The sequence below is a fragment of the Capra hircus genome, chromosome 10 (genome assembly GCF_001704415.2).
Source record: "Capra hircus breed San Clemente chromosome 10, ASM170441v1, whole genome shotgun sequence".
Taxonomy (NCBI): domain Eukaryota; kingdom Metazoa; phylum Chordata; class Mammalia; order Artiodactyla; family Bovidae; genus Capra; species Capra hircus.
In genome coordinates, this window is record NC_030817.1 from 44,660,611 (window position 1) to 44,679,748 (window position 19,138).

General features: G+C 41.3%; 1 protein-coding gene across 1 annotated transcript in view; it reads left to right on the top strand.

The window, feature by feature from the left end:
- The window catches only part of TMOD3 (tropomodulin 3), a 98,187-nt gene that overhangs the window by 22,150 nt on the left and 56,899 nt on the right, over positions 1–19,138 (top strand). The window lies entirely within an intron of this gene.

Below are 19,138 nucleotides of genomic sequence, written 5' to 3' on the forward strand. Positions count from 1 at the left end.
TATATAACCTTTTTTAAAATTACTTAATTTTAGAAATGGAGGGCGTTTCTTAATTTTAGAAATGAAAGTGAAGTTGCTCAGTCGTGTCCGACTCTTTGCGACCCCATGGGCTGTAGTCTATCAGGCTCCTCTGTCCATGGGATCTTCCAGGCAAGAGTGCTGGAGTGGGTTGCCATTTCCTTCTCCAGGGGACCTTACTACCCAGGAATCGAACCCAGGTCTCCTGCATTGCAGGCAGACGCTTTACCGTCTGAGCCACCAGTGAAGCCTTTAAATTACTTAATTTTAGAAATGGAGGGCATCAAATGTTGTTTGATAGAGTTAGAGAAGGAGATGGGTGTGGTTATAAAAGGACAACATGGGGAATCTTTGTGATGTTGAAACTATTCAGTATCTTGACTGTAGTGATGGGCACACAAACCTAAAAGATAATAAAATTGTATGGAACATACTATACACATATGCCCAAATATGAGTATAAGTAAAACTGGGAAATCGGACTAAGATCAGTGGGCTATGTCAGTGTCAGTATGTTCATTGTGATATACTATAGTTTTGCAAAATGTTCAGTTCAGTTGCTCAGTTGTGTCCAACTCTTTGCCACCTCATGAACTGCAGCACGCGAGGCCTCCCTGTCCATCACCAACTCCTGGAGTCCACCCAAACCCATGTCCATTGAACCTGTGCTGCCATCCAACCATCTTATCCTCTGTCATCCTCTTCTCCTCTTGCCCCACTCCCTCCCAGCATCAGGGTCTTTTCAAATGAGTCAGTTCAGTTCAGTTCAGTCGCTCAGTCGTGTCCGACTCTTTAAGAGGTGGCAAGAATACACGGAAGAACTGTACAAAAAAGATCTTCACGACCCAGATAATCATGATGATGTGATCACTAATCTAGAGCCAGACATCTTGGAAAGTGAAGTCAAGTGGGCCTTAGAAAGCATCACTACAAACAAAGCTAGTGGAGGTGATGGAATTCCAGTTGAGCTGTTTCAAATCCTGAAAGATGATGCTGTGAAAGTGCTGCACTCAATATGCCAGCAAATTTGGAAAACTCAGCAGTGGCCACAGGACTGGAAAAGGTCAGTTTTCATTTGAGTCCCAAAGAAAGGCAATGCCAAAGAATGCTCAAACTATCATACAATTGCACTCATCTCACATGCTAGTAAAGTAATGCTCAAAATTCTCCAAGCCAGGCTTCAGCAATATGTGAACCGTGAACTTCCAGATGTTCAAGCTGGTTTTAGAAAAGGCAGAGGAACCAGAGATCAAATTGCCAACATCTGCTGGATCATGGAAAAAGCAAGAGAGTTCCAGAAAAACATCTATTTCTGCTTTATTGACTGTGCCAAAGCCTTTGACTGTGTGGATCACAATAAACTGGAAAATTCTGAAAGAGATGGGAATACCAGACCACCTAACTTGCCTCTTGAGAAATCTGTATGCAGGTCAGGAAGCAACAGTTAGAACTGGACATGGAACAACAGACTGGTTCCAGCTAGGAAAAGGAGTATGTCAAGGCTGTATATTGTCAAATGAGTCAGTTCTTCGCATCTCTGTTAAGCAGAGATCTTAAAGAAGTGAAACAACAGGTCATTTAGCCATTTTAAGGAAGATTTTTCCAGGTAGAAGGAACATCAACTGGAAAAGCCCTCAGGCAGGAGTATGCCTAGTTTGTTGGAGGAAGAACAAGAAGATAAATGTTGCTGAAGTGCTGTGAACAAAGTGAAGAATGGTTGGAGATGTGTTGGGGGAGCTGGGATGTTGTACAGCTGTGTGGACCATTGGAAAGCCAAGGGACTGTCAAGAGTCTTCTCCAACACCACAGTTCAAAAGCATCAATTCTTCTGCCCTCAGCTTTCTTTATAGTCCAACTCTCACATCCATACATGACCACTGGAAAAACCATAGCCTTGACTAGATGGACCTTTGTTGACAAAGTAATATCTCTGCTTTTTAATGTGCTGTCTAGGTTGGTCCTAACTTTCCTTCCAAGGAGTAAGTGTCTTTTAATTTCATGGCTGCAATCACCATCTGCAGTGATTCTGGAGCCCAGAAAAATAAAGTCAGCCACTGTTTCCCCATCTATTTGCCATGAAGTAATGGGACTGGATACCATGATCTTAGTTTTCTGAATGCTGAGCTTTAAGCCAACTTTTTCACTCTCCTCTTTCACTTCCATCAAGAGGCTCTTTAGTTCTTCACTTTCTGCCAAAGGGTGGTATCATCTGCATATCTGAGGTTATTGATATTTTCCCCAGGAATCTTGATTCCAGCTTGTGCTTCCTCCAGCCCAGCGTTTCTCATGATGTACTCTACATATAAGTTATTATATGTATATAATATATTCATGTATGTATATATAATATATATTATATATATAATATATTCAGGTATGTATATATAATATATATTATATATATAATATATGTAGTAATATATATATATTACTGTCAGAGAAGACTGGACAACATGTTCAAGGGATCCCTCTGTGTCGCTTCTTGCAACTGCATGTGAATCTATAAATATCTCAATAAAAACTTCAATTAAAAAGAATAAGGTACCTGTGGTACCTTTGCTGAAAATAGTCTACAGGCTACACGGGCCTACAGGAGCCCCAGTTAGGAGGGGTTTGCAATAGCCCAGGAAACATAATGATGACTTAGACCAAAGTGGAAGCAGTGGAGATGGTAAGTCCATGATGTGTTAAAGATAGAGCCAAACGTTTGATGGATCAGATGCGGAGTGTGAGAGAAGTCCAAGTTAACTCCAAGATTTGTGGACTGAGTTGCTGTTTATTAATGTAAAATCATGGCCGGAGTAGTAGGTCTGGGGGGGAAAAAAGAGTCTGTTTGTATATTTGTGTTTGAGATATCTGTAAGCCATCCAAGTAGAAATGTTATATAGGTAGAAATTTTTAAGTCTGGAGTTTGGGAGAGAGGTCCAAATTGAAGATACAAATCCAGGAGTTGTCAGTATATGAAGTCACCTGGGGAGTAAGCATAGAAGAGAGGCTGTCCAAAGCATTAAGTCCTAGGAATGCTTCCTTGTTTAAAAGTAAGGAAGACGAGGAGAAACTAGCAAAGGAGAATGAGGTGAGACAGCCAAGAGATATGAAGAGACCAAGAGAAAATAATGGCCCCATAGCCAAGTGAGAAAAGTGTTTTGGGATGAAAAGCGTGATCTCTTATCAGATGCTGCTTCAAGAAGTGACAGTTGGATTTGGCACCATGCAGGTTATTGCTGACAAGATCAGTCTGGGTGGAGTAAGTGCTATGAATGAACACCAGATTGAAGAAGGTAGAATAAGAGGGTGGGAACTTGGGGTACCAAAACCAGATAGTTCTTTTGAGGAATTTTGCTATAGAGAGTCAAGAAATAGTTGAGAGGGAGATGTGAAGTGTCTGGAGGGGGATATAAAGTCAAAGGAATGCTTGTTTTTAATTTGGGAAGGTATGTTCCTGTGTGCTGATAGGCATGATCCTGTTGAGAAAGGGCCAACTTAGTGGAGTAATAATGTATATATGCGCATGAATGGATCTTGTCACGGACTATGGGATTGGCCTTAAATAAGAGTCTGAACAGCTTATGAAAACAAGAAGGAAAGTAGACTTATGGGTACACATTCAGGTCAGTTGGTAGACATAGCAGTGGGAACTTACATATCCTTTTATGATTGCTTCAGTATTCTTAGTGAAATATTAAGGTGGAATCTTCATCTGAGAGTGATAGGTAAGAAATATTAAAGGTTTGAGGGAAAATGAGAAAGTAAAGAAAATAAGTAAAATAGTCATATTAGATTGTGAGAGAGTGACTGGACCAGGGAAATACAATGGGATTACCCACTAGTTTGATGTTAGTGGGATGATAAATATTAAATATGGTTAGTTTGTGTGTTTTTTTTTGTGCTTTATCTTCCAGTCTGGTACAGGTTGAGGGGTAGGAAGAGTGTTTTAACCAGAATTGGGGTTTTGCTAAAAGAGTTCCCGAGAGAGATAGAAGATCAAAGAAATTGAGTTATGAAGGGATATAATTCTTGGTAATGATTAGCATTAGGTTACAGCCATGGGACTGTAGAGCTAATATAGGGCAGAGGACCAGACCCTCAGAAGAAAGTCAGGGAACTCAGACTGGGTGTTGGAAGAGTCAACTGTGTGGATCTTGAAATCACACTGATTGCTGTGTGCCAAATTCATGATCGCCTCTTCCTCAGCAGTTTGACAATAATTGTCAAAAATATTGGAGAGAAAATAAGTTAGGAACAGTAGTTGTGTAGTATTTTTTTAAAAAAATCATGGCAGATATTTGCTTGTTTCACTTTTTAGACTGAGCTCTTTGCAAAAGATGATGCCAAAAATAGTATTAACAAAGTCATACCCTTTTTTGGGGGGAGGGCCGGGTATGGAGGAGCGATGCCACACAGCTTGCAGGATCTCATTTTCTGGGCCAGGGATTGAACCTGGGCCACAGCAGGGAAAGCCCAGAATCCTAAACAAAATGATCACATGGATCACAGCCTTGTGTAACTCAGTGAAGCTATGAACCATGCTGTGCAGGGCCGCCTCCTAAGACAGATGGGAGAGTTCTGACAAAATGTGGTCCATTGGAGAAGGGAATCACAAACCACTTCAGTATTCTTGCCTCGAGAACCCCATGAACAGTACGGAAAGGGACACATACAGGGACTACCGAAAAAAAGGAAAGGGGAGAGTGATACATGATCCTGTTAAATAAAAATTGTCTTACCTATGAATAACCAAGTATTGTGCCTCTTGATGGCATCCCAGTAAGAAATGAGTTCTGGGAGAGAATCTCTTCTGTGAGGGACTTACAGTGTCTAGCGAGACAGACAGACAATGACTGAATACATTGTCATTGTTGCTTTGACTTGAGATAGAGGATGTCTTTATACGTAGTTGGCCAGCCAACCCTGGGATAGAATTTCATGTGGTGGTCCTCAGCTTTGCTTTTGCAGAGACCTGATTTCAATCCATCAGTAGGTGCCTGATTTCTTAAAAAACAGCCCATACTAACCACGCTCATAAAAGACTGGTGCTTCAGTCAAAACATTAGTTTATTAATTTACAGTGAGGAAAGCTATGGAGAAGACAATGGCAACCCACTCCAGTACTCTTGCCTGGCAAATCCCATGGACGGAGGAGCCTGGTGGGCTACAGTCCATGGGGTCGCTAGGAGTCGGACGCGATTGAGCAACTTCACTTTCACTTTCATGCATTGGAGAAGGAAATGGCAACCCACTCCAGTGTTGTTGCCTGAAGAATCCCAGGGACGGGCGAGCCTGGTGGGCTGCCATTTGGGGTCGCACAGAGTCGGACACAACTGAAGCAACTTAGCCGTGGTAGCAGCAGCAGCAGCAAGCTATGTGAATCGCCAAATTTTAATTAGATTACTTGGTGAGCACAGAGAAGAATAAGGGGAACTGAGTAAATATTGAATGACATTAAGCATTGGCCATCTGAGCTGCTTCATACAAGGCATATAACTGCAGTGGGAATTAGCCAATCACATCTGCTGATCAGGACACTGAGCTTCCCTTGTGCTGAATGAACACAGCCAAATCTAGGTTCAGTTCAGTTCAGTTCAGTCGCGTCCGACTCTTTGCGACCCCATGAATCTCAGCACGCCAGGCCTCCCTGTCCATCACCAACTCCCAGAGTTCACTCAGACTCACATCCATCAAGCCAGTGATGCCATCCAGCCATCTCATCCTCTGTCGTCCCCTTCTCCTCCTGCCCCCAATCCCTCCCAGCATCAGAGTCTTTTCCAATGAGTCAACTCTTTGCATGAGGTGGCCAAAGTACTGGAGTTTCAGCTTTAGCATCATTCCTTCCAAAGAAATCCCAGGGCTAATCTGCTTTAGAATGGATTGATTGGATCTCCTTGCAGTCCAAGGGACTCTGAAGAGTCTTCTCCAACACCACAGTTCAAAAGCATCAATTCTTTGGTGCTCAGCCTTCTTCACAGTCCAACTCTCACATCCATACATGACCACAGGAAAAACCATAGCCTTGACTAGACGGACCTTAGTCGGCAAAGTAATGTCTCTGCTTTTGAATATGCTATCTAGGTTGGTCATAACTTTTCTTCCAAGGAGTAAGCGTCTTTTAATTTCATGGCTCCAAAAATAAAGTCTGACTTTGTTTCCACTGTTTCCCCATTTATTTCCCATGAAGAGATGGGACCGGATGCCATGATCTTTGTTTTCTGAATGTTGAGCTTTAAGCCAACTTTTTCACTCTCCTCTTTTCACTTTCATCAAGAGGCTTTTTAGCTCCTCTTCACTTTCTGCCATAAGGGTGGTGTCATCTGCATATCTGAGGTTATTGATATTTCTCCCGGCAATCTTGATTCCAGCTTGTGTTTCTTCCAGTCCAGTGTTTCTCATGATGTACTCTGCATATAAGTTAAATAAGCAGGGTGACAATATACAGCCTTGACATACTCCTTTTCCTATTTGGAACCAGTCTGTTGTTCCATGTCCAGCTCTAACTGTTAACCCCATTTTCTTATATCTGCATGGCAACCCCTTCTTTCTGTGGTTATGTTACTACCATTCTAGAGTCATTTGTTCTACTTTTTTGGGAAACATTCTCTTTTCATCCTCATATGTTGATCTTATCAGTTGAAGATCTTTCCTGGGGGTGGGAATGGAGAGCAGAGAAAATGTCCAGGATGATATGTATGACGTTTACTTAGGCCTTAAAGAGTATGTAAGGATTTGAGGACAGAGGAAGATGAGAAAGAGTGCATTCATTGTGGAGAGAGGGAAATAAGCAAAGGCCTAGAGACCTAAAACTTGAGGGTCTATTTGGCATAAAGGCTATGTAATGGTCAGCAGCCAGAGATAATGTTGCAAAGCTAGCTGGGATCCGTTTATAAACTTCGTATCTCATGTTGAGGAGTTTGGATTTTATCTGGTAGGTCAGGAGTTGGCAAATGTTTTCTTTGAAGGACCAGATAGTAAATACTTCAGGTTTGACACACCATATGGGTCTTCGTTGTATTTACTCAACTTTGCCATTGTGGCACAAGGAGCAACCACAGACAGTATGTAAGAGTGTGACTGTGAGTCTGTTCCAATAAAACGTTATTTACAAAAATAGGCAGCAGTCCAAATGACACTGTACTTTACCTTATCCCATTGAAGATACTGTGAGACTTAAGATTTTTGAACCAGAACACAAGACCACATGTGTGCATTGAAGAGAGAAAAGATAAGAGGCTGAACCCAGAGCCTGCCCTATTGAAATAGTGATGAAATGAGGGTTAACTCCTCATATATTAAAAGAACGTAACTCTGAATCATGTAATTGCAGTCGTGGGGTTTTTTTTTTTTTTGTCTTTTTTTTTTTTCCTTGAAGAATTTAAAAAATTAATTTATTTTTTAATTGGAGGATAGTTGCATTACAGAATTTTGTTGGTTTCTGCCAAACATCAACATGAATCAGCCATAAGTACACACCCCTCCCTCTTGAACCTCCCTCTCACCTCCCTCCCCATCCCACCTCTCTAGGTTGTTTCAGAGCTCCTGTTTGAGTTCTCTGAGTCGTATAGCAAATTCCCGTTGGCTGTTTTACATTATGTATGGTAAATGTACATTTCCATGTTTCTCTCTCCATAGTCTCACCCTCTCCTTACTCCCCCTCCTCCGACCACATCCACAGGTCTGTTCCCTGTGTCTGTGTCTCCGTTGCTGCCCTGCAGATAATTTCATCAGTACCATCTTTCTAGATTCCATATATGTGTATTAGTATTTGATATTTATCTTTCTCTTTCCAACGTACTTCACTTTGTACAATAGGCTCTAGGTTCATCCACCTCATTAGAACTGACTCAAATGTGTTCCTTTTTATGGCTGAGTAATATTTCACATGTATGTACCATAGCTTCTTTATCCATTCATCTGTCAATGGACATCTACTTTGCTTCCATGTTCTAGCTATTGTAAATAGTGCTGCAGTGAACATTCGGGTGCATGTTTCTTCTTGAATTTTGGTTTCCTAAGGGTATATGCCTAGAAATAGGATTGCTGGGTCATATAGTGGTTTCATCCTAGTTTTTTAAGAAATCTCCATACCGTCTTCCTTAGTGGTTGTATCAATTTAGATTCCCACCAAAAAAGAGGGCTCCCTTTTCTCCACACCCTCTCCACCATTTACTGTTTCTAGACTTTTTGATGATGGCCATTCTGACTGGTGAGAAGTGATATCTCATTGTAGTTTTGATTTGCATTTCTCTAATAATGAGCAGTGTTGAGCATCTTTCCATGTGTTTGTTACCATCTCTATGTGTTTTTTGGAGAAATGTCTGTTTAGGTCTTTTTTCCCACTTTTCAATTGAGTTGTTTGTTTTTCTGGTATTGACTTGTATGAGCCACTTGTATATTTTGGGAGTTAATCCTTTGTCAGTTGTTTCATTTGCTGTTAATTTCTCCCATCCTGTGGGTTGTCTTTTCACCTTGTTTGTGGTTTCCTTTGCTGTGCAAAAGCCTTTTTAAAAAAAAATTCTTCAATTTTTTAATTGAAGGATAATTGCTTTACAGAATTGTGCTGTTTTCTGTCAAACCTCAACACAAAAGCTTTTAAGTTTAATAAGGTCCCACTTAATGTGGTGTTGCAGTCCCTTGGACTACAAGGAGATCAAGCCCCAGTCCATCCTAAAGGAATTCCGTCCTGAATATTCATTGAAAGGACTGATGCTGAAGGTGAAACTCCAACACTTTGGCCACCTGATGCGAACTGACTCTTTAGAAAAGACCTTGATGCTGGGAAGGATTGAAGGAAGGAGGAGAAGGGGATGGCAAAAAGTGATGTGGTTGGATGGCATCACCAAATCAATGGACATGAGCAAACTCCGGGAGTTGGTGATGGACAGGGAAGTCTGGCATGCTGCAGTCCATTGGGTCGCAAAGAGTCAGATACGACTGAGCAACTCAACTGAACTGAGGTTCCACTTGTTAATTTTTATTTCTCTTACTCCGGGAGGTAGGTCATAGAGGAGGTAGGTCATAGAGGATCTTGCTTTGAATCATCAAGTATTCTTCCTGTGTTTTCCTCTAAGAGTCTTATATAGTTTCTGGTCTTACATTTAGGCCTTTAATCCGTTTTGAATTTATCTTTGTGTGTGGTGTTAGGAAGCATTCTAATTTCATTCTTTTACATGTAGTTGTCCAGTTTGAAGAGGCTATCTTTGCCCATTGTATACCAGTTGTTTTCTAAATAGTGTCAAGATCTAACTCTATTTTTTAAAAAAAGTGAAACTAAGGGAGAATAAGTGGAGACTGGTAAAGTAGAGAAGTATTTCTCTTAAATTATTGTGGATCCTAGTGTTAATTGATTATTTTCGCAAAAAAACAAAATTGCTGTCAATGGGAATATGGTACTGACTGCTTCAAGTTCTGTATGAATTCATTATGCCTGTCCGACCATCTGCCGTGTGCGAACATAATTCTTCCTACTATTTTTCTGTATTTGAACCTCAGAGAATCCTTTGGTTACATAGTACTTTGTCTCTATTTTGTGCAAATGCATCATGTAGGTATTAAAACTGCCTGTGTATTCAGTTCAGTTCAGTTGCTCAGTTGTGTCCAACACTTTGTGACCCCCATGGACTGCAGCACACCAGGCTTCCCTGTCCATCACCAACTCCTGGAGTTTATTCAAACTCATGTCCATCGAGTCGGTGATGCCATCCAACCATCTCATCCTCTGTCCTCCTCTTCCTGCCAACAGTCTTTCCCAGCATCAGTGTCTTTTCCAGTGAGTCATTTCTTCGCATCAGGTGGCCAAAGTATTGAAGTTTCAGCTTCAGCATCAGTCCTTCCAGTGAATATTCAGGACTGATTTCCTTTAGGATGGACTGGTTGGATCTCCTTGAAGTCCAAGGGACTGTCAAGAGTCTTCTCCAACACCACAGTTCAAAAGCATCAGTTCTTTGGCACTTGGCTTTCTTTGTAGTCAAACTCTCACATCCTTACATGACTACTGGAAAAACCATAGCTTTGACTAGACGGACCTTTGTTGACACAGTAATGTCTCTGCTTTTTAATATGCTCTGTAGGTTGGTCATAACTATTCTTCCAAGGAGCAAGCATCTTTTAATTTCATGGCTACAGACACCATCTACAGTGATTTTGGAGCCCAGCAAAGTAAAGTCTGTCACAGTTTCCATTGTTTCCCAGTCTATTTGCCATGAAGTGACGGTACCCAATGCCGTGGTCTTAGTTTTCTGAATGTTGAGTTTTAAGCCAACTCTCACTCTCCTCTTTCACTTTCATCAAGAGTCTCTTTAGTTCTTTGCTTTCTGCTCTAAGTGTGGTGTCATCTGCATATCTGAGGTTATTGGTATTTCTTCTAGCAATCTTGATTCCAGCTTGTATATCTCATGATGTACTCGGAATATAAGTTAAATAAGCAGGGTGACAATATACAGCCTTGACCACTTCTTTCCTGTTTTGGAACCAGTCTGTTGTTCCATGTCCAGTTCTAACTGTTGCTTCTTAACCTGCATACATATTTCTCAGGAGGCAGGTCAGGTGGTCTGGTTTTCCCATCTCTTTAAGAATTTTCCACAAGAACAATTAAAGCAGTTCTACTTGGTGCTAATGCAATGATAAATATAAATGTGAATATGGCATCTGGAATCTCACAATAGTGCTTCATTTAAAGTGATCCCAAAAATCTAGAATATAGCTATTTAAAAAAATTCTAAATAGAAAGCTAAAATTTAAAACATCTGTCAAATGAGATGGCTGACAATCCATCTGGAAGTCATGTGTGGAAAAGGAGAAGGATTCTAGAGACAGGTAATAACTGAAAAGAAGTCAGTTAATGGAATGAAGGCTTTTGGCAGAACATTCCAGAGTTTCCCTATGTTCCTGGTAGGTATTGCTTCCACTAACTGAATCCAGGGGAGCAGGAGTGAAAAGGAAGCCGCGCCCTGGCAACAGCCCCTTTAGCCTTTGGGGCTCTTCTGACAGCTCTCCAGCCTGTGGGCAGGGCAAGACAGCTGCCAGGAGGATGAGCAATCTGGCTGTTAGACCTTTCACAGTCAGCTCCTCCAGAGCAGAGCAGTGACTCTCAAAGCCTGGCTCCAGACTGACTGCGTCAGCACCAGCTGGCAGCTTGCTAAAAATGCAGCTTTTAATAGCCAAGACATGGAAGCAACCTAGATGTCCACCAGCAGACGAATGGATAAGAAAGCTGTGGTACATATACACAATGGAGTATTACTCAGCCATTAAAAAGAATACGTTTGAATCCGTTCTAATGAGGTGGATGAAACTGGAGCCGATTATACAGAGTGAAGTAAGCCAGAAAGAAAAACACCAATACAGTATACTAACGCATATATATGGAATTTAGAAAGATGGTAACGATAACCCTGTATGCGAGACAGCAAAAGAGACACAGATGTATAGAACGGACTTTTGGGCTCTGGGGGAGAGGGCGAGGGTGGGATGATTTGGGAAAATGGCATTAAAACATGTATAATATCGTATAAGAAATGAATTGCCAGTCCAGATTCAATGCAGGATACAGGATGCTTGGGGCTGGTGCACTGGGATGACCCAGAGGGATGGGATGGGGAGGGAGGAGGGAGGGGGGTTCAGGATTGGGAACACGTGTACACTCGTGGCGGATTCATGTTGATGTATGGCAAAACCAGTACAATATTGTAAAGTAATTAGCCTCCAATTAAAATAAATAAATTTAAATTAAAAAAAAAATGCAGCTTTTCAGCCCTATCCCTCAACCTACTCAATCAGGAAACTTGGGGTAGGGCCTCAGGGTGACGTTCTAACCAGCCCTCCAGGGGGTTCTGATTCACTCTAAAACTTGAAAACTGCTGCTCCAAAAAGTGAGTCAAGGATAGAGAATTAAAGAGTCTGATCATATCAGAATTTCAGGTTCAAAAATTTTCTACTTCTGCCTTAAAGTTTACCTAATTGGCAAAACTAACTTTTGCTTATATACAACCTTTAAAAAAAATGACTTGAGACTATTATGTTTAAAAAAAATCTATTCCTGTACTGTGTAAATTGTGAAGTGTATTTTTATGAAATGGATTTTACATTAGCTTGGCAATTAAAAGAAGTTCCTGTAGACTCAGTGTAGATTTAAGATACTTCTCTAGGACACTGGTTGAAACCATTTAGCATTTGTTCTCCTTCCAATACACAGATGTCAAAGGGCAAGCAAGAGAGGACATGTTATCCATGGACAGAAAGCAGAGCTAAGCACAGCTTTCAGAGCTTCCCTCCCTAAGAAGTTCGAAGCTTCTCTTGCTAATGCTTGGCATATTGTCATCACACAGCTAATCCTCAGTGAAGGATGAGAGGTACAGTCAGGTTAGGAATCTGAACGCTTTTGCTGAGTTTTGAGCAATGTTAGGTAGGATGAACTACCTGGAACTTCTTGCCTCTTGGCAAAATTTCATAGTCTGAACTTAAAGGAAATGCCTTTGCATTGCTTTGAAAAGGAAAAAACAAGCCAAGGAAGTAAATTCCTTAGATAACTGAAAGACATTTTGATATGTTTTCCCCAAGAAATACCTTAATAAATTAGTAAGAGTTAAAATGGAAAAAGAGATTTGAAATGTATAACTGACAAAGATTAGTATCCAGAATATGGTAAAGAGCATCTATCCTGTTTTTTAAAGATAACACAATATAAAAAAGGGCAGAGGTTCTTCATAGACTAAGGAATACCACTGTGTCTAAGTGACGAAGGCCAAGAACATAAAAAGATGCACAGCCTCATCACAACTCAGCAAAATGCAAATGAAAACCACAATGAAATATCATTTCATATCCACCAGAGTGGGTAAAAATACCCCACCTCTGATAATATCAGTAGTTAGCAAGGATCAACAACATGAATTGTCATGCATTGAATCTTCTAGGAATCTAAATTGGTACAACCACTTTGAAAATAGTTTAACATTACCTAGTAAAGTTGGTAATACCATACCCTTGTCCCAGCAATTCCATTCCTAGCTTTCGACAACTTGGAGAAACTCTTGCACATGTATACCAGGAGAATAGGCAACAAGCAGCCTATTTCACAGCAGAAAAATTGAGCAGGAAAGACGGCAGGTCTTCAGATGTTCATTTATACAGTGGAATATTATATAGAAATGAAAAGAAAGAATTTCAGCTCTAAATATGAACGCAAAGCAATGTTGAGTATAGAAAGCAAGTCATACTTGTGGACACAGTGTGGGGAGGGATAGTGAGATGAATGAAGAAAGCATCAGCGTATATCCACTGTCAGGTGTAGGATGGATAGCTGGTGAGAAGGTGCTGTGTCCCACAGGGAGCCCAGTCTTGCGCTCTGTGATGACCTGGAGGGATGGAATGTGGGGAGGGGAGGCGGGGAATGTTTGTATAATTATGGCTGATTTGCATTGTTGTATGGCAGAAACCAACACAGCACTGTAAGAAATTTTTAAATTAAATACATCAGGAAAAAGATAAAATACATAATGTCCAAGTCTACATATGTATATGTACCAAAAATAGCAAAACTAAAACTGTTTCAAGATATGTACATTTGAGGTAAAACTGAAGAAAGTAAGAGAATGATTAATTCAAAATTCAATATGTCTACTGGCTACTACTTCTAGAGGAAGAGATGGAAAGGGGAACATGAGAGTACTAGTAATGTTCTCTTTCTGAGGCTGGGTTGTATGTTCTCATGGTGTTCATTTTATTAATCTTTAAGCAGTACTATTCAGTGCTTTGTGTGACAGCTTTTACTTTGGGATAAGGAGCCATCTCTTGGAGTATTCAGTCACTTTAAGGGAAGTCATGTTCCAAACCTATAGATCCTTTTTAAAACTTTTATTATTATTATTATTATTTTACTTTACAATATTGTATTGGTTTTGCCATACATCAACATGAATCCACCACAGGTGTACACGAGTTCCCAATCCTGAACCCCCCTCCCTCCTCCCTCCCCATCCCATCCCTCTGGGTCATCCCAGTGCACCAGCTCCAAGCATCCTGTATCCTGCATTGAACCTGGACTGGCGATTCGTTTCTTATATGACATTATACATATTTCAATGCCATTCTCCCAAATCATCCCACCCTCGCCCTCTCCCACAGAGTCCAAAAGTCCGTTCTATACATCTGTGTCTCTTTTGCTGTCTCGCATACAGGGTTATCGTTACCATCTTTCTAAATTCCATATATATGCGTTAGTATACTGTATTGGTGTTTTTCTTTCTGGCTTACTTCACTCTGTATAATCGGCTCCAGTTTCATCCACCTCATTAGAACGGATTCAAATGTATTCTTTTTAATGGCTGAGTAATACTCCATTGTGTATATGTACCACAGCTTTTTTATCCATTCGTCTGCGATGGACATCTAGGTTGCTTCCATGTCCTGGCTATTATAAACAGTGCTGTGATGAACACTGGGGTACACGTGTCTCTTTCAATTCTGGTTTCTTTAGTGTCTATGCCCAGCAGTGGGATTGCTGGGTCATAGGGCAGTTGTATTTCCAGATTTTTAAGGAATCTGCACACTGTTCTCCATAGTGGCTGTACTAGTTTGCATTCCCACCAACAGTGTAAGAGGGTTCCCCTTTCTCCACACCCTCTCCAGCATAAAAAGGTGAAATTCATTGTTTTGGGGTGAAATGTCCTATAGATATTAATTAGGTCTAACTGGTCTGTTGTATCATTTAAAGTTTGTTTCTTTGTTAATTTTCTGTTTAGTTGATCTATCCATAGCTGTGAGTGGGGTATTAAAGTCTCCCACTATTATTGTGTTATTGTTAATTTCCCCTTTCATACTTGTTAGCATTTGTCTTACATATTGCGGTGATCCTAAGTTGGGTGCATATATATTTATAATTGTTATATCTTCTTCTTGGATTGATCCTTTGATCATTAGGTAGTGTCCTTCTTTGTCTCTTTTCACAGCCTTTGTTTTAAAGACTATTTTATCTGATATGAGTATTGCTACTCCTGCTTTCTTTTGGTCTCTGTTTGCATGGATTGTCTTTTTCCAGCCCTTCGCTTTCAGTCTGTATGTGTCCCTTGTTTTAAGGTGGCTCTCTTGTAGACAACATATATAGGGGTTTTGTTTTTGTATCCATTCAGCCAGGCTTTGTCTTTTGGTTGGGGCATTCAACCCATTTACGTTTAAGGTAATTATTGATAAGTATGGTCCCGTTGCAATTTACTTTATTGTTTTGGGTTCGAGTTTATACACCCATTTTGTGTTTCCTGTCTAGAGAGTTTAGTTCAGTCGCTCAGTCGTGTCCCGACTCTTTGCAACCCCATGAATCTCAGCATGCCAGGCCTCCCTGTCCATCACCAACTCCCAGAGTTCACTCAGACTCACGTCCATCGAGTCACTGATGCCATCCAGCTATCTCATCCTCGGTTGTCCCCTTCTCCTCCTACCCCCAGTCCCTCCCAGAATCAGGGTCTTTTCCAATGAGTCAGCTCTTCACACGAGGTGGCCAAAGTACTGGAGTTTCAGCTTTAGCATCATTCCTTCCAAAGAAATCCCAGAGCTAATCTGCTTCCGAATGGGCTGGTTGGATCTCCTTGCAGTCCAAGGAACTCTCAAGAGTCTTCTCCAACACCACAGTTCAAAAGCATCAATTCTTTGGTGCTCAGCCTTCTTTACAGTCCAACTCTCACATCCATACATGACCTCTGGAAAAACCATAGCCTTGACTAGACGGACCTTAGTCGGCAAAGTAGTGTTTCTGCTTTTGAATATGCTATCTAGGTTGGTCATAACTTTCCTTCCAAGGAGTAAGCATCTTTTAATTTCGCGTCTGCAGTCACCATCTGCAGTGATTTTGGAGCCCCCAAAAATAAAGTCTGACACTGTTTCCACTGTTTCCCCATCTATTTCCCATGAAGTGATGGGACCAGATGCCATGATCTTCATTTTCTGAATGTTGAGTTTTAAGCCAACTTTTCACTCTCCTCTTTCACTTTCATCAAGAGGCTTTTTAGTTCCTCTTCATTTTCTGCCATAAGGGTGGTGTCATCTGCATATCTGAGGTTATTGATATTTCTCCCGGCAGTCTAGCAATTGTTGGAGAGCTGGTTTGGTGGTGCTGAATTCTCTCAGCTTTTGCTTGTCTGTAAAGCTTTTGATTTCTCATTCATATTTGAATGAGATCCTTGCTGGTTACAGTAATCTGGGCTGTAGGTTATTTTCTTTCATCACTTTAAGTATGTCTTGCCATTCCCTCCTGGCTTGAAGAGTTTCTGTTGAAAGATCAGCTGTCATCCTTACGGAAATCCCCTTGTGTGTTATTTGTTGTTTTTTCCTTGCTGCTTTTAGTATTTGTTCTTTGTGTTTGATCTTTGTTAATTTGATTAATATGTGTCTTGGGGTGTTTCGCCTTGGGTTTATCCTGTTTGGGACTCTCTGGGCTTGGACTTGAGTGATTATTTCCTTCCCCATTTTAGGGAAGTTTTCAACTATTATCTCCTAAAGTATTTTCTCATGGTTTTTCTTTTTGTCTTCTTCTGGGACTCCTATGATTCGAATGTTGTAGCGTTTAATATTGTCCTGGAGGTCTCTGAGATTGTCCTCATTTTATTCATTTTTCTTTTTTCCTCTCTGATTTGTTTATTTCTACCATTCTATCTTCTACTTCACTAATCCTATCTTCTGCCTCTGTTATTGTACTATTTGTTGCCTCCAGAGTTTTTTTTATCTCATTTATTGCATTATTCATTATATATTGACTCTTTTTTATTTCTTCTAGGTCCTTGTTAAACCTTTCTTGCATCTTCTCAATCCTCGTCTCCAGGCTATTTATCTGTGATTCCATTTTTAATTTCAAGATTTTGGATCATTTTCACTATCATTATTCGGAATTCTTTATCAGGTAGATTCCTTATCTCTTCCTCTTTTGTTTGGTTTGGTGGGCATTTATCCTGTTCCTTTACCTGCTGAGTATTCCTCTGTCTCTTCATCTTGTTTATATTGCTGCGTTTGGGGCGGCCTTTCTGTATTCTGGCAGTTTGTAGAGTTCTCTTTATTGTGGAGTGTCCTTGCTGTGGGTGGGGTTGGACGGGTGGCTTGTCAAGGTTTCTTGGTTAGGGAAGCTTGTGTCAGTGTTCTGGTGGGTAGAGCTGGATTTCTTCTCTCTGGAGTGCAATGAAGTGTCCAGTAATTAGTTATGAGATGTCAATGGTTTGGGGGTACCTTTGGGCAGCCTGTATATTGAAGCTCAGGGCTGTGTTCCGTGTTGCTGGAGAATTTGCATGGTATGTCTTGCTCTGGAACTTGTTGGCCCTTGGGTAGTGCTTGGTTTCAGTGTAGGTATGGAGGTGTTTGATGAGCTCCTGTCTATTAATGTTCCCTGGAGTCGGGAGTTCTCTGATGTTCTCAGGATTTGGACTTAAGCCTCCTGCTTCTGGTTTTCAGTCTTATTTTTATAGTAGTCTCAAGACTTCTCCTTCTATATAGCACCATTGATAAAACATCTAGGTTAAAGATGAAAAGTTTCTCCACAGTGAGGGACACCCAGAGAGGTTCACAGAGTTACATGGAGAAGAGAAGAGAGAGGAGGGAGTTAGAGGTGACCCGAATGAGATGAGGTGGAATCAAAAGAGGAGAGAGCAAGCTCGCCATTAATCACTTCCTTATGTGTGCTCCACAGTCTGGACTGCTTAGAGATGTTCACGGAGTTATACAGAGAAGAGAAGAGGGAGGAAGGAGACCGAGGTGGCCAGGAGGATAAAAGAGGGAAATGAAAAGGAGAGAGACAGATCCAGCCAGTAATCAGTTCCCTAAGTGTTCTCCACCGATTGGAACACACAGAGATTCAGAGTTGGGTAGAGAAGAGAAGGGGGACGGAGGAGACAGAGGCGGCCTGGTGGAGAAAAAGGAAAGTCCAACGGAGGAGAGAGCAGTCAAGCCAGTAATCTCACTCCCAAGTAAACATGGGTACTGAAGATTGGGTTTTTAAAGGTACAAAATTGATAACAAATACCAAAAAGCAAAGATTAAAAATCTAGAGTAGAAGTTGGATTTTCAGAAATACAGTATTAAAGAAAAGATGAAGAAGAAAAAAACAAAGTCACAAAAATTATTAAAAAATATATATATATATGAAGTTTACTTTTAAAATAAGGTCTTTTTTTTGAAAAGTAATAGTAGGTTATAAAAAATGAAAATTAAAGGAGTAATAGAGGACTTAAATTTTTTAAAAAGTTTAGAAAAAAGAAAAAAAAATATTTGTAAAAATAGTAAAGATATATCTAGGACTTTCTCTGGTGGTGGTGTGGGCAGTGTGGGGTCAGTTCATTTTCGGATAGTTCCTTGGTCTGGCTTATATTTCTCAAGATCTATAGGTCCCTTCCCATATAGTCGGTGCTAACTACAGGGTTTTTATCTCCTGCACCTGTCACTTCCAAGGCGGTTCCCTCTGTTTTAGCTTCTGTTTGCTGGTCTCTTCAGTGTCTAATTTCTGCCCTGACACAAGGGGGCGGTGGTGGACACTTTCTTTTTAAGGCTCACTTGTTCAGTTGTGCTGTGGGGAGGGAGGGACGCTGCAAACAAATAACACTGGCGTGTGCTCGCAGTGTCTCAGCCACACTGCACCTGCCCCTGCTTGCGGGGCACACAGCTCAGGCTCTAGGTTGCTCTCCCGGGAACTGTCCGAGGCCAGCCCTGGGCTGCATGCACCTCCCAGGTCTAAGCCACGCAGGCTCAGGCACTCAGGTAGTCCTCAGTGGTGCAGACTCGGTTGGGCCTGCGTTTTGTGCCCTTCCCAGGTCCGAGTAGCTCGGGTGTTTGGCGAGCGTGGTCACTGCGACTTATCGCCTCTCCCGTCCCTGCTGCTCGGTTTTCTGGGTGTACAACTGGTGCCCCTTCTCAGGCGGATGATGACTGTCCAGAACCCCAAGAAGTCTTAGTGAGCAAAGAAGCCTGCTTGCAGTTTGGTAGATAATGTTTCTCTGGGGCTGCGATTGACCCCTTCCAGCCCTTCTGGCTCTGGCTGCCTGTCACCGGAAGGGGATGGTCTGCAGCCGGCTAATTCTGTTCCATCCTTTGTTCTGTGCGTGGTCCTGGTGGTGTCTTATGTTAGAGCTTTTCGCATGGTAGCTATCCCACAGTCTGG